Genomic DNA, 15,448 nt, shown 5'->3' on the forward strand with positions numbered 1-15,448 from the left:
TAGCAGTGAGGCTGACTGTGATGCATGTTGTCTCTGATGTTACTTTAGAAATATTCGTGGTCAGGACTTAGTTGGGCCAAGTATCAGATGAAAAATAACAGGCCAAGTGGATGTTGTCAGCATGAGGGGAGAGAACTGAAGACAGGTTAGAGCCAGAAGCATGTCATAACTTAAGTTCTGAAACAAGGTGGAGGGTCCTTGTCTTCCCTTACTACTCTTATCCTCTTCACAATCCTCAGTCTGCTGCTTCAAGACTTTCATAGGCAAGAAAAAGAGCAGGAATGTTAAAGAGAAGGATGGAAAGGAAGGCAGGTGAGATATTTCAGGGTATTTTTAACTGCTTATATGTGAGAGGATAAAAAATAAAACTCTCAAATGGAGTCAGTATGGGGTTCCAACTCAGGCATGGAAAATAGAGGACCCCAAGTGTCAGTTTAGGTCTTTGCGGTTGGTGGCAGGTGGGAAGAGTGGTGCCCCCAGGCCACCTGGTTCATTCTTGGATGCTGTGTCTTCTTTCCCTGTCCTGTAGACTTCCTTATATCAGCTGTGCAGAGCTGAGAGAGTTGTTACACTCCTCTGAACCTCACTTCTCATTGGTATTGTGGGACACAAATTTCAATATGAGGAAACCAGGCATGGGGAGGAAGAGTGAATGGCCCAGGGGAAAGGCAGCTGACTGCCAGTTAGTTTCATAAATTAGTATTATTAACTTGATAAATTTACTAGGGCACATTTATTTCTTGGTACAGTGGGCATAGAAACTAGGCTTGAGTAAGTCACCTGAAAATAATCATGTTTCTAATAATAGTCTTACAATAACTTGATTGACATTACTGTGTTCATATGACATGACAGAGATATATGACAATTTATACTTATGATTGGGGCCATCCCTTTTCGATGGCTAGAAGGCTGGCATATATATATATATATATATATATTTTTTTTTTTTTTCTGAGAAATCTGCTTTTATTATTCAGGATATCTGGGAAATTACATTTATAATGATATTTTTTATGCTTTGTGATTATTAAATTAGAGCAACAAAGGGCATTCTGCCAGGTTATAGGAAGTCTTGCTAAACTAGTAATATCCTCCCTACTGATTGAAATGCTCATGGATAATCCTGGGGAGGGTCTGAAAGGTTTTACTTTTCTGCCCCGTATTTTTTAAATTACTTTATTTATTTACTTTTATATATATATATATATATATCACTGAAGTATAGTTGACTTACAATGTTTCGTGTGCACAGCAAGGCAATTCATTTATACATAATATACATATGTCAATATTGAAATTATTTTCCATTATAGGTTATTGCAAGATATTGGCTACATTTCCCTATGCTATACAGTAAGCCCTGTTGTTTGTTGCATATCTATTTTAATTAGAAATCTAGCATTGCATTCATAGTAAGTCAAACAAGTAGAGTCAAAATGTCATAAATGTTTTAGTTAGGCAAAAATTCATGTGTTTTCTAAAATATATATACACATGAATTTCATATTCATGTGTATATAAATATTATACATACATAATATGTATACAAAAGCTTTTCTACTATGCTTGAGGAAGTTTTGAGAAGGAACATCAAAAAAATAAAAAGAAGAGATGGAGAAATTGGAAAACATAAACTAAATGAAATGGGAGTACTGAATATTAAATAGTAAAAGTGAAACAAACTAGAAAGAAGTAAAATATCACCATAAATTTCAGTTGTTTTTAACATGGCTGCTCATTAGAAACATATCTGGAGCTCTGGAGAAAAAAAAAAAATATCTGGGCATTTTTATTTTTAAAAAATGTTCAAGATAATTCTGATATGCATCTGGATTTGAAAAAGTGATTACAGGTTATTCTATTAAATCTTACTTTTGGTGGTATAGAGTTATTTTAGTTTTCTGTTGACCAATCATGATACAATGGTAATATGTGAGTAATAGTTACATAGTCACAATAGTAAGAGATGTTTATGAGTTTTCACAATCAGTACCGGGACAAATAGATAATTACAATTGCAAGTAATAATGGAAATATGATTAACCTAACTATAAGATAATTACTTACAATTTGGGGAGTCAAGCTGAGTGATGTGGTAAGTGGAAATGCATACATGCACATATTTTCATCTTCCCATCCAGTCTATGCCTTTTGGTTGGTGCATTTAGTCCATTTACAGTTAAGACAGTTTTCCATATGTATGATCCTATTACCATTTTCTTTCTTTCTTTTTTTTTTTTTTTTTTTTTTTTTTTTTGTGTAAATACTTTCCTTCTCATGTTTCCTGCCTAGAGAAATTATTTTAGCATTTGTTGTTAAGTTAGTTTGTTGGTGCTGAATTCTCTTAACTTTTGCTTGTCTAGAAAACTTTTGATTTCTCCATCAAATCTGAATGAGAGTCTTGCTGGGTAGAGTATTCTTAGTTGTAGGTTCATATGTCATGCCATTCCCTTCTGGCTTGTGGAGTTTCTGCTGAGAAATCAGCTGATAGCCTGATGGGGTTCCCTTGTATATTTTTTGTTCTTTTTCCCTTTGTGCTTTTAATACTTTATATTTGTCTCTAATTTTCATCAGTTTGACTGCAGTGGTCTTGGTTTATTCTTCTTTCAGTTTATCCAGCCTGGGACTCTTATGCTTCCTGGACTTGATTAACCATTTCCTTTCCCATGTTAGGGAAGAGTTCAGCTGTTATCTCTTCAATTATTTTCTCAGGTCCTATCTCTCTCTCTCTTCTTCCCCTGGGACCCCTAAAATGTGAATGTTGGTGTGTTTAATGTTGTTCCAGAGGTCTCTTATGATGTCTTCATTTCTTTTCATTCTTTTTTCTATATTCTGTTCTGTGGTAGTGATTTCCATCATTCTCTCCTCCAGGTCACTTATTCATTCTTCTGCCTTGGGTATTTTGCTATGGATTCCTTCTAATGTGTTATTCATCTCTGTTTATTTGTTCTTTAGTTGTTCTAGGTCTTTAGTAAGCATTTCTTGCATCTTCTCCATTGTTTGCCTGAGATCCTGGATTATCTTCACTATCATTATTCTGAGTTCTTTTTTTGGAAGGTTGCCTATCTCCACTTCATTTCGTTGTTTTTTCTGGAGTTTTATCTTGTCTCTTCATCTGAGACATAACGTTCTGCTTTTTCATGATGACTGACTTTCTGTAATATGGATTTTATTTTAACCACTGTGGGACTGTGGCTCTTCTTGCCTTGTCTGTCTCCCCTCTGACGGGGGAGGCGAAGAGCCTTGTGCAAGCTTCCTGATGGGAGGGACTGGCAGTGGGAAAGAAAAACCGGATCTAGCTCTGGTGGGCAGGGCCATGCTCAGTAAAGATTTAATCCAACTATCTGTTGATAGGTGGGGTTGTGCTCCCTCCCTGCTAGTTGTTTGGCTTGAGATCTTTTAGCCCTGAGGTCTAATGGCTTTATGGTAATGTTAGTTGCAACTTCCAAAAGGGCTTACACCAAGGGGGATCTTCCTAGCCTGCTGCTGCCAATGCCCCTGTCCCTATGGTGAGTCCCTACCTACCCACATCCCAACAGGAGACCCTCCAATACTAGCAGGTAGTTTTGGTTCAGTTTCCTGGGGAGTCATTGCTTCTTTCCTCTGAGTCTTGGTACATGCAAGATTTTATTTGTGTCCTCCAAGAGTGGAGTCTCTGTTTACCCCAGTCCTGTGGAAATCCTATAATCAAACCCCTCTCGTCTTTAACGTCAGATTCCCTAGGGATTCCGGGACCCTTTGTCAGATCCCTAGACTGGGAAGCCTGATGTGGGGTTCACAACTTTCAAAACTGTGGGAGAACTTCTTTGGTATTATTGTTCTGCAGTTTGTGGGTCACCTACCTGACAGGTATAGGGTTTGATTTTATCATGATTGTGCTTCTACCATCTTGCTGCAGCTTCTTCTTTGCCTTTGGATATGGGGTATCTTTCTTTGGTGGGTTTCAGCATCACCTTGTCAATGGTTGCTCAAAAGCTAGTTGCAATTTTGATGCTCTCTCAGAAGATGAATGCACATCCTTCTACTCCACCATCTTGAACTGCACTCCTTTGTCCTATATTTAAAAAATAAATAAAATTACTTATTTGACTGCATTGGGTCTTAGTTGCAACACACGAAATCTTCCTTATGTCATGTGGGATCTTTCACTGTGGCACACGGACTCTAGCTGTGGCACTCAGGCTCATTAATTGTGGCATGGACACAGGGGCTATGTAGTTCTGTCAAACGGGCTGCAGAGTGCATGGCCTCAATAATTGCAACACACAGGCTTAGTTGCTCTGTGGCATGTGGGATCTCAGCTCCGTGTCCAGGGATCAAAACTATGTCTCTTGCATTACAAGGCAGATTCTTAACCATAGTATACCAAGTCCCCCTGCCCCAGTCTTTTTTTTTTTTTCTTTTCTCCCCTCTGTTTACACATTCTTTCTTTACACGTACTCAAGTCCGTGTTTTGAGTTGGTGCTTTTAAGATGACCACAGGAGAAGTTTTATCTTTTCTTCATGCACTGATTTAAAAGAATCTAAGTTTCCCTCATTTCCAGTTTTAAAATGAGTTAATATGTATAAAACCTGCTACATGGGAAGCAGCAAGATGTGGAGTTATGAGCATGGACTCTGGAGTTTACCTAACAACATAATTGGATATTTAATACTTCTCTGTTTGAGAAAGAGAACTATACACTGAAAAATGTAATCATGCAAGTGAGGGTCTCTCATGATGTTAGAACATGCAAGGTGCTTAGTAAATATTCCTTGAATTTGTGAGCTCAACGTGTCTTTGATGACAGTGGTCATCAAAGAGATAACTTCATCATCCTCTAGATTTAAGAGTCCCAAAGAACTTTGGCTTCTTGGTAAAGACTGGTATCCGATGACCTCATTTTCTAAACTTTTCAGTTCAGTTCAGATGCTCAGTCGTGTCTGACTCTTTGTGACCTCATGGACTGCAGCATGCCAGGTTTTCCTGTCCATCACTAGCTCCTGGAGCTTGCTCAAACTCATGTCCATTGAGTTAGCAATGCCTTCCAACTATCTCATCCTCTGTCGTCCCCTTCTCTTCCTGCATTCAGTCTTTAGCAGTATCAGGTCTTTTGCATCAGGTGGCCAAAGTATTGGAGTTTCAGCTTCAGCATCATTCCTTCCAGTGAATATTCAGCACTGATTTCCTTTAGGATTGATTCGCTTAATCTCCTTGTAGCCTGAGGGACTCTCAAGAGTCTTCTCCAACACCACAGTTCAAAAGCACCAATTCTTCAGCACTCAGCTTTCTTTATAGTCCAACTTTCACATCCATACATGACTACTGGAAAAACCATAGCTTTGAGTAGATGGACCTTTGTTGGTAAAGTGATGCCTCTGCTTTTTAAAATGCTGTCTAGGTTGGGCATAGTTTTTCCAAGGAGCAAGTGTCTTTTAATTTCATGGCTGTCTTCACCATCTGCAGTGATTTTGGAGCCCAAGAAAATAGAGTCTGTCACTGTTTCCATTGTTTCCCCATCTATTTGCCAGGAAGTGTTGGGACTGGATGCTATAATGGGTTTTTGCATCATAGGATTTTTTTTAAAATATAGTTCTTCTGTTTAAAATATTTTAAACTTTTGGGAACTTCAAATCTCTTTAAAAAGATAAGAGTCATGAGAATTTATGAATTAAGTAATTGGACCTGAGGTTCTAATATTTGACAGACTCCAGACTACCCACTTTATCTGAATTGTTGCTTTGGTCAATGGACCCTTTTTCTCTTATTATCATTACTAAATATAAGCTTAAGAGTGTTCTTTACTTTGCTGCTGGGACTTTTTTTTTTTCTTTTTAGATTATCAATGTGTAAAAGAAAATAGACCCTCATATTACTGGATTATTTGAAAAATATTTATTGTCCCATAAATTTTTACAAATGTCCAGAAATAATTATCAGTTGACATAATAGTGTAAACCTGTGACTTTTATGAAGCTTGTGGTAGATAAAAATACATGATTTCTGTGGCAATGGCCAAAATAAGGTTGAATAGCATTGGAATATCCCATTTTGCCCAGTTCAACAATATTTAAGAAGTAGCCAGCTGATACTGAGCACATGTGTGGGACTCTTGTTAAAAATCTAACTGTACATGGATCTTATGTAAGGGTAAACCCACACCCTAAAGAAGAAGATAAGCCATAAAACCATGACTTAGTATAAGGGTTCTAACAGGACTTACAGGACATGTAAGGGGGGCCATAAAGAGTTGGGATTCATTCTGCCTGGTGTTCAACAGACTTTGTTGTTTACTTGCTTAAGTCTATGCTTCATCCAGCATCACTCATTTTGCCTTACAGACAGAGCCCCATTTTATTTGAGTGTTCACCTCCACATGGTCGTGAACTCAGGGATGGAGACCTTCCCAGTCCCACAAATGCTTTTCTTGGCTGATATCTACACCAGCATGGTGCTTTTAGCCTCTTTATTGACAGTAATTGATTTAGATGTTATGAAGGCCAAGTTTATGTATAAAATTTGGTTAGTCTACAGTACCCAGATATTTGATCAAACATTATTCTAGATGTCTCTATGAATATATTTTAAAAATGAGATTAACATTTTCATTGGTAGACCCTGAGTAAAGCATATTACCTCCATAATGTTAGTGGGCTTCATCCAATCAGCTGTCGACTTTAAGAGAAAAAGGTTGAGGGAAATTGTGCTTGAAGAAGTTTTTGGCCTTCAGTTGCAACAGCAGCTGCTCCAAACTGATAGCCTATCAATTTAGGATGGCCTAAAATTTTGGATATGTCATTATGCATAATCATGTGAACCAGTTCCTTGAAATATCTCTCTCTGTGGACACATACATGCACGCACGCACACACACACACACACACACACACATAAACATGGATATTCTGTTTTTTCTGTTTCTCTGCTTCTGTTGCTGCTGCTGCTAATTCACTTCAGTCGTGTCCGACTCTGTGTGACCCCATAGACGGCAGCCCACCAGGCTCCCCCGTCCCTGGGATTCTCCAGGCAAGAACACTGGAATGGGTTGCCATTTCCTTCTCCTGTTTCTCTGGGACACTCTAATACACTAATACACTAACACAGATATGAACAAATGATAACTATTTCTATTCATTGCTTGAGAGGGGATGTCCGCTGAACAACTTGGGAGTAAAAACTACACTAAAGATGCCAGAACAGAAAGTTGGAAATAATTCAGATCTTTTATGGCCCTCTTGAGGAATGAATTAACCATTGGACTGCCTCAGCATTTTTTTTTTTTATAAGATAACAAAACATCTTATCGTTGGAGCCACTTTGAGTTAGTTTTTCTTTTACTTTCAGCCCAAAGCATTCTCTGAGATTCACATTTCTTAGTATACGGGGAAAGAAAGGAAGTATTTTGGAACTGGGTGTTGACAATCTTCAGGTTTATCCAAAGTGAATAAAGAGGAGAATGTGAGGATTATCAGAGTAAATAGCATTGGCAAAGAAGAGTGAAAATTTACTATGGGTTTGGGGAGTGGTGGGTACCTCTAAGTCTCTAAAAGGCAGGGTACACAGTGGAATATGATGAGTTAGGGGGTTAGCAGTGTTATCAGGGTCCACACTGTGAAACTTTATGTTCCATGTTCAAGAGCTTAGACACAGTTTTGTTTTTGTTTTTTTAAATTAATTTGTTTTTTATTGAAGGATAATTGCTTTACAGAATCTTGCTGTTTTCTGTCAAACCTCAACATGAATCAGCCATAGGTATACATATGTCCCCTCCCTCGTGAAACTCCCTCCCCTCTCCCTCCCCATCCCATGCCTCTAGGTTTATACAGAGCTCCTGTTTGAGTTTCCTGAGACATACAGCGAATTCCTGTTGGCTATCTATTATGTCTCTTCAGAGCTTTAAAAAGGTCTTATAATTCTCCTATTAGAAGGACACAATTTTTTTTTTCAGTAGAAGAATTATAAGACATTTTTAAGCTCTGAAGAGACATAATCAAATATGTTTTTTAAATCCAGCTATGTGTCAAATGGCCATGGACAAGACAGAATTATAACTATTTATAATGCAACTATTAATGAAAAAGACTAGAAGACTAGCATAAAAGATATACAACTAAAGATGTAAAGAAAGAATGACAAGACAGATGGTGGGGGGCGGTGTGGGCAGAGACTCAGTACAGTTGAGACCCATACCCCCAGGTGGACAATCCATAGATAGGAGAATAATTACAGTTGCAGAAGTGTTCCTCAAGGAGCAAGGAATCCAATCCCACTTTGGACTCCCCAGCCTGGGGGTTCTGCGCCATGAAGATGAGCCCCTAGAATATTTTACTTTGAGGAAAACCAACAAAGCTTACTTTTGGGAGCATCAATGGACTGTGGGAGATAGAGTCCACCCTTAAAGGGCCCACACAAAATCTCACATACTCCAGGACCCAGGGAAGAAACAGTAATTTGCAAGAGTCTGGGTCAAATACACCTGCTGACCCTGGAGAGTCTCCCAGGGAGGCAGGAACAACTGGGACTCACCCTGGGAATGTGGACACTGGCAGCAGTCATTTTTGGAAGCTCATTCTACCACAATTACACTGATTCTGGTAGTGCTATTTTGGAATCCTCTCTGTAGCCTGTTAGTACTATGATTGTCCCTGCCCATCAGTAGGTTGGCTGTCGTAAAGACTCTAAGCCCACAGCCATCCAAAAAACCAGCCCTTATGCCAGAGGGCCCGGGACCCCGTCCTGCACACCAGTTCACTGACATTATTAGCTGCAGGACAAGTCTCACCACCAGTGGACGAGCACCATCTCCAAGGCCCCCTGGGCTCTGCAACCTTGGGACATGGGTCCAGCTACCACTGGGGCAGCACTAACCCCAGGAACCCTAGGACTCTGCAGCTGGCCACTTCATGACCCAGCCCTGACCACCAGTGACTGGCAACCTCCTCTCAAGGCAGGACTGGCAACATTCAACCCATACAGGGAACACCTAGAGCATATAGCTCTTTGACTAAAGGTGAGTGTGCTGCTGGGATACCTAAGATGTCTCCTATAAAAAGCCATTTCTCCGTAGCTGGGAAATACAAATGACTTTCCAAATGCATAGAAATAAAAACAGCAAATTAAGCAAAATTAGTCAACAGAGGACTATATTCCAAATGAAAGAACAAAATAAGACCAAAGAAGAATTAAGTGAAGTAAAGATAGAGCTCAAGGTAATGATCACAAAGCTGTTCAAAGAACTTGGAAGAAGAATGGATAAACAAAGTGAGAAGTTAGAAATTTTAACAAATGTTAAAAATGTAAATAAGTTGGAAAATGTAAAAAAAAAAAAAAAAAAGAACCAAACAGCTGAAATAAAAGTATGCTAGAAGAAATCAACAGAAGACTAGGTGATACAGAGGAACAATTCAGAGTTGGGAAACAAAGAAAGGGAAATCACTGGAATTGAACAAAAAGGAAAACATAAATGAGGACAATATAAAAGACCTTGGAAACAGCATCAAGGGTACTAACATTCACATTATAGATGTCTGAGAAATATTTTTTTCAATTTCTTTAATTTTGCATCTATATGAAATGATGTATATTCACCATACTTATTGTGATAACCATTTTGCAGTATATGTAAGTCAAATCATTATGCAGTATACCTAAACTTATACACTGCTGTGTGTCAATTATATCTCAATAAAACTGGAAGAAAAAATGAATAAAAATTCAGCTATGGTGACAGTAATGAAGGTGAACTGTATTTCAATGAGAATATCAAAGGCATAAAGATCCATGAGGTGATTTTTTAAATCATCCAAGCAAAAGATGGCATGCACCTATGTTGACAATGAAAACCAAAAACAAAACAAACAAACAAACAAACAAAAAAACCCGATAATTTTTAAATTAATTATATTATTGAAAGACTCAGCATGAAATTTATCTTGTGACATACAGGTAACATGTTTAAAATTTAGGATAAATATATACACATTTAGCACATTTCAGAAAACTTGTGCAGAATACTATCTGTTCACAATCCATTTACCCAAGGCAGTAGAAAAACTGAGCATACTTATAGAGGAGAGTCTGTGCCAGGAATTGGACATTTAAAAAGGCACGGCTTCTAACTTCTTGGAGCTTACAGTCTAGTGAGAGAGATAGTCTCTAATAATAATAAGCAGTCTCTCACCCTTACCACCTTCTTCACATAGCAGTGTTTGGGTAGGGAATTTTCTTCTCTCTTTTCAGACTAGGGCATCAAAATCTGAGGGCTTGACTCCATTTTAAATATTTAAAACAAGACACTTGTGGTATATATTTTCCCAACTTTATGGAACCTAGAGCAGGCAAAAAAAAAAGAAAGAAAAATCACTTCCATTCTACCATGTCCAAAAGATCACTCCCAGGTAACTGGATGTGGGTTCTTGAACTCACTCATCCAGCAAGCTCTCTTTGGACACCTGATTTCAGCATCACCATCCTTGGCTCTTGGTGGATAAAGACACAGAAAAGGCCCACTATGACCTCAGTGAACTGAGCATAGCGGGAGAGGGATATCTAAATGTCCATAACCTTATAATATTTTTGACAATTGTCATTAAGGGTGTTTGGGGCTTCCTGGTCTGAGAGAGCACAGAGGGTGTTCCAGATGGGCAAAGTTCTGAAGGCTGGGAAGAGGATCACTGGAATCAAAAGGCTCAGGGGAATCAGGGCCAAGAGGGCGGCAGGAGCCTGATGATGGAAGACCTTACCAGTTGGGGCTTGGAGTTTACCATCAGGGCACTGGGGCACCAAGGGAGGTATTGAAAGAGACATGAGCTATTATAATATAGTGGCAACAAGGACCCTGCGGTGGGTCCAGCTTCTAGAAGCAGGAACCTCATTTCCTTCTACCCCTACTCCTCCAGGTCACTGTGCAAATGTTGTGTACAGCAGGGGCTCAATATTTGCTAAAGCCATTTGGATTAGAGCAGAATTTTTGCCAGATATAAAGAAAACTAATCACAAGCAAAATAAACACATCATTGCAAACTGCTCTACATTCTATAAAGGATTTAGAGAAGTACAGCAAGAATAGTCTGGAAATAATGGAAGACATTCCTGAAGAAGCCATGGGAAGCTGAGACTGGAAGTGTAGAAGGGACAGCAGCAGTGAAGAGTGTGCCTAGGAAAGTGTTCCAGGCAAAGGAGTGAGCCTGAATACATGGACTTGACATATATAGGAAAAAGAACAAACTTCACTGTGGCCGGAGTGCAGAGTGACAGAAGCAAAGTGGTTTGAGACTGGAGGTGGTCAGGAGCCAGATCACACTTAGTGTGGGCCACAATTGATTCATGTTGATGTTTGGCAGAAACTAATAAAATTTTGTAAAGCATTTAGCCTTCGATCAAAAAATAAATAAATAAATAAATAAAAGAGATCTTAGGAATAATGGGAAGTCAGTAAACAGTTCTAATCAATTTACTGTTTCTCAGAGATCCGGCAATCAAGAAGGGATCATGAGATTGAGTTTCTAACCATCTGGACGGTTAATAGAGAAGTTTAAATCTTTGTTTTTGATCAGGATTGCATTAGGAGGTTGTTTTGGCTCATTATATCAGTGCCTTCTCTAAAATTAAGTAAAAATTGTTCTCCCAGATCAATACATTTTCCCAACATGCACTTTTCACCCCTGGCTTGTTGGGTAATTAAAAAAAAAAAAAAACAAAAAACCTCAAGATTGTTGGAAGATGAGGTTAATTATAATCTACTGCCAACCATTTGTAATTTAGCCTTGATGACTGTGTTGCTGAAATGGCCAGTTTTCTTTACTTAAGAAAGGCTCCTATCAGACATTGTAAGGAACTTGAACTCTCTTTTCTTTTAGCAGTCCTCCTAGGAAGGGAATCACACTCGCTGGTAAAGATCCTTGTTGATCTAGAATGGCTTGCCTGGGGTCATGCATGACCTTCATTTCTCCATGTAGTAAATGCTGCCTATAATAGATTTCTATGGCTGTGTAAAATTTACTACACATTTAGTGATGTAAATCAGTGCACATTTATTATCTCACAGTTTCCTTGGGTCAGGAATTTGGTCATGGTTTAGCTGGGTCTGCTTAGGATCTCATGAGAAGGTGTCAGACCAGCTGCATTCTCACTGGGGCAAGCTCATGCACGTTTTTGGCAGAATTCAGTTACAGTTACATGACTGAGGCCCTCAACTCCTATAAGTTACCCTTGTTCATAGGAATTCACCATATGGCTGATTGTCTCAAGGCCAAAAGGAAAGTGTGTTGCTTTGAATCTCTTCTTTCTCTTCTGAGAAGTCTTGGACTCTCTTTTAAAATTTAGGCCCACTCAGGATAATATCTCTTTTGATCAACTCAAAGTGAACAGATTGAGGACCTCATTCACATCTGAAAATATTCCTTCCTACTTTCACATATAGTGTAATCACAGGGGTGAAATTTCATCCTATATACAAATCCCTTCTACGCTCGAGCTGGAGGGATTATACAGGGTATGTGTACAGGAGGCAGGGATCTTGGGGCCATCTTAGAATTTGGTCTACCACAGTGACCCTCATTCCTGCATGTGGGAACCAGTGCCCCAAGTACCTCAGTATAGTAAACTGTTCCCCTCATTCCTTCACTCAATTAGAAAATTATGGAACGCTGCTAAAATGTTCTGGAGAAGGCAATGGCACCCCACTCCAGTATTCTTGCCTGGAAAATCCCATGGACGGAGGAGCCTGGTGGGCTGCAGTGCATGGGGTCGCTAAGAGTCAGACACGATTGAGCGACTTCACTTTCACTTTTCACTCTCATGCATTGGAGAAGGAAATGGCAACCCACTCCAGTGTTCTTGCCTGGAGAATCCCAGGGACAGCGGAGCCTGGTGGGCTGCCGTCTATGGGGGTCGCACAGAGTCGGACATGACTGAAGTGATTTAGCAGCAGCAGCAGAGCTAAAATGTTCAACCCAGATCACTCCCAGTATGGCATTTGAAGATGAATAGACATTGTTCTAGCCTAAATATATTTAACTTGAGAAGAGGGAAATAGTAGCCTTTGGATTGGATATTGATTTTTTGCCTTTACATGAAGTTCAGTTCAGTCGCTCAGTCGTGTCCGACTCTTTGCGACCCCATGAATCGCAGCACGCCAGGCCTCCCTGTCCATCACCAACTCCCGGAGTTTTACCCAAACTCATGTCCATTGAGTCAGTGATGCCATCCAACCATCTCATCCTCTGTCATCCCCTTCTCCTCCTGCCCCCAATCCCTCCCAGCATCAGGGTCTTTTCAAATAAGTCAGCTCTTCACATCAGGTGGCCAAAGTATTGGAGTTTCAGCTTCAGCCTCAGTCCTTCCAATAAACACTCAGGACTGATTTCCTTTAGGATGGACTGATTGGATCTCCTTGCAGTCCAAGGGACTCTCAAGAGTCTTCTCCAACACCACAGTTCAAAAGTATCAATTCTTCGGTGCTCAGCTTTCTTTATAGTGCAAATCTCACATTCATACATGACCACTGGAAAAATCATTAGCCTTTACTCAACGGACCTTTGTTGAAAAAGTAATGCCTCTGCTTTTTAGTATGCTGTCTAGGTTGGTCATAACTTTCCTTTCTAGGAGTAAGCGTGAAGAGTATCCTCAGAAGAAAACCAAAGCTAGCTTACCTGATGCCACCTCAGATTTCACAGCCAGCATTCCAAGATTTCTTACAAATATAAGGTGAGAGGAAAAGTGAGGGGTTTTATATATATGGCTCCCACGTTTCTGACTTGGGCAACCTGTTGGAGAGCGGAGCCGTTCTCCACTGTGGAGAGAGAGGAAATAAGAAGTGAGGTGGGTGGGAGAGGATATGCAGAGGCTCCATCTTGAGGACAGCTCTAGGGGACTCACCAGGTTTCTCTTCAAATTGCTTTTCCAATCGTTTCCTTTGCCTTATCTCCCTGGTCCTTTCATCCTCTGCTCTCAGACCCTGGCTTCTGATGCCTCTCCCCTCCAAGTTCTTTGCTGTCATGTTTGGTACATTGTCTTTTGTCAGATAGCTCAGGCTCAATGTTTGCTTTACCCTATCCTTTGTACCTCCTGGTCCACTTTTAGAGTTTACAGGCTCTACTGACGTTGGTGTCAAATTTCACTTAGGGCATAGGTTTTCTCTCCTCAAGGAATTCACTGCAAGTCACCTCAATCCTCATTCAGTCTCCCTTTGTAAAGAAGATCCCACAGCCCCTAAGCTTACCTACTCTCCAGCATCCTTCAATGCAGGATAATTGAGTGCTACATAAAATCACTGTATTAGTTTCATGTGGCTGCTGTAACAAATTAACACAAACACTGGAATAAAACAAGTTTATTACCTTATAATTCTGAAGATTGGATGTCCTAAAATCAAGCCCCTCCTAATGACTCACTTTGTGATATCAATTTCTTCGCTAAAAAAAAGTGTATACAGACCTTTTTGTGTGAGTATAGAATTTCATTTTAAATTCTCTTGCATATTGCTTGGTCAAGGGAATAACCCTCTGCTACTGGATGACCTCAATTCTTACTGTGTAGGTTCTTATATTATCTGTTGAATTTCCTTGAGCATTGTTGTGGGTCAGGACAACTGTGTATTTTCTTCATTCTTTGTGTTTTGGAAACAGCAAGGAGTATTATAAAGTTCTCACTGGCTTGATTCATCCACTAACCAAACATGAAATCTCAGGCAAGTCACTTATTACTTCATAATCTTTATTTTTCTGTGTGTAAAATCAGTATTGAGCTGCATGATTTTCAAGGACCCATTCTGGCTTTGTCTCTGAGAGTTTGCTAATGTGATACAAGATTGGTTTGGAGGTATATATTTTTTGTCTTGCTCCATCATTTAACAACTGTATGATGTTTGGAAATCACCTCGTTTCTCAGAGTCTCTCTTTACTCGTAAAATAAGGACAATAAAACTTAGCAGCATTAAAACAAACAAAAAAATAATAATCTTAGCAGCATTGAAAAATAGAATATTGATCTAATTCACAGGATACTTCTATTATATTCTCAAAATCAAGTGCTTGGAATGGAGTCAATGATATAAAGTGTTCCTCTAGATTTCTGATACCTAATCTTTAAAGAAAGCAAATAGAATTTAATGGGTACATTCTCCTCAGTATAGGAGGGTGATGTTACACTGACTAACCCTCAATTATAAATACCTGTAGTTATGTTTTTCCTCAAAATTGGAATGTGTAGAGATCAAAATTTACTCTGAGCCTAATAGGAAACATACACCTTGCTTGACACTGGAGATATGAATAAGAACAAACTAATACTCCTGATCTTAAGGAACTCAGAGACAAGTTTAGAGTCAGACATGCCAATTAAGGATTACAGTTTACCTTAGTAAGGGATGTGAGACTAGAGTGATGAGACAAAGGAGAAAGCAACTATCTCTGCCTTTGGGGTCAGAAAAGGCTTTGCAGATGAAGACTTCCTTTGAAGCAGATC

At 39.4% G+C, this 15,448-nt stretch overlaps 1 protein-coding gene across 3 annotated transcripts in view; it reads left to right on the forward strand.

The window, feature by feature from the left end:
* Nucleotides 1–15,448, forward strand: part of CA10 (carbonic anhydrase 10) — an 830,820-nt gene that overhangs the window by 132,672 nt on the left and 682,700 nt on the right. The gene's annotated exons all lie outside the window — the stretch shown is intronic.

This window comes from Cervus canadensis, chromosome 1 (assembly GCF_019320065.1).
Source record: "Cervus canadensis isolate Bull #8, Minnesota chromosome 1, ASM1932006v1, whole genome shotgun sequence".
NCBI classification, from domain to species: domain Eukaryota; kingdom Metazoa; phylum Chordata; class Mammalia; order Artiodactyla; family Cervidae; genus Cervus; species Cervus canadensis.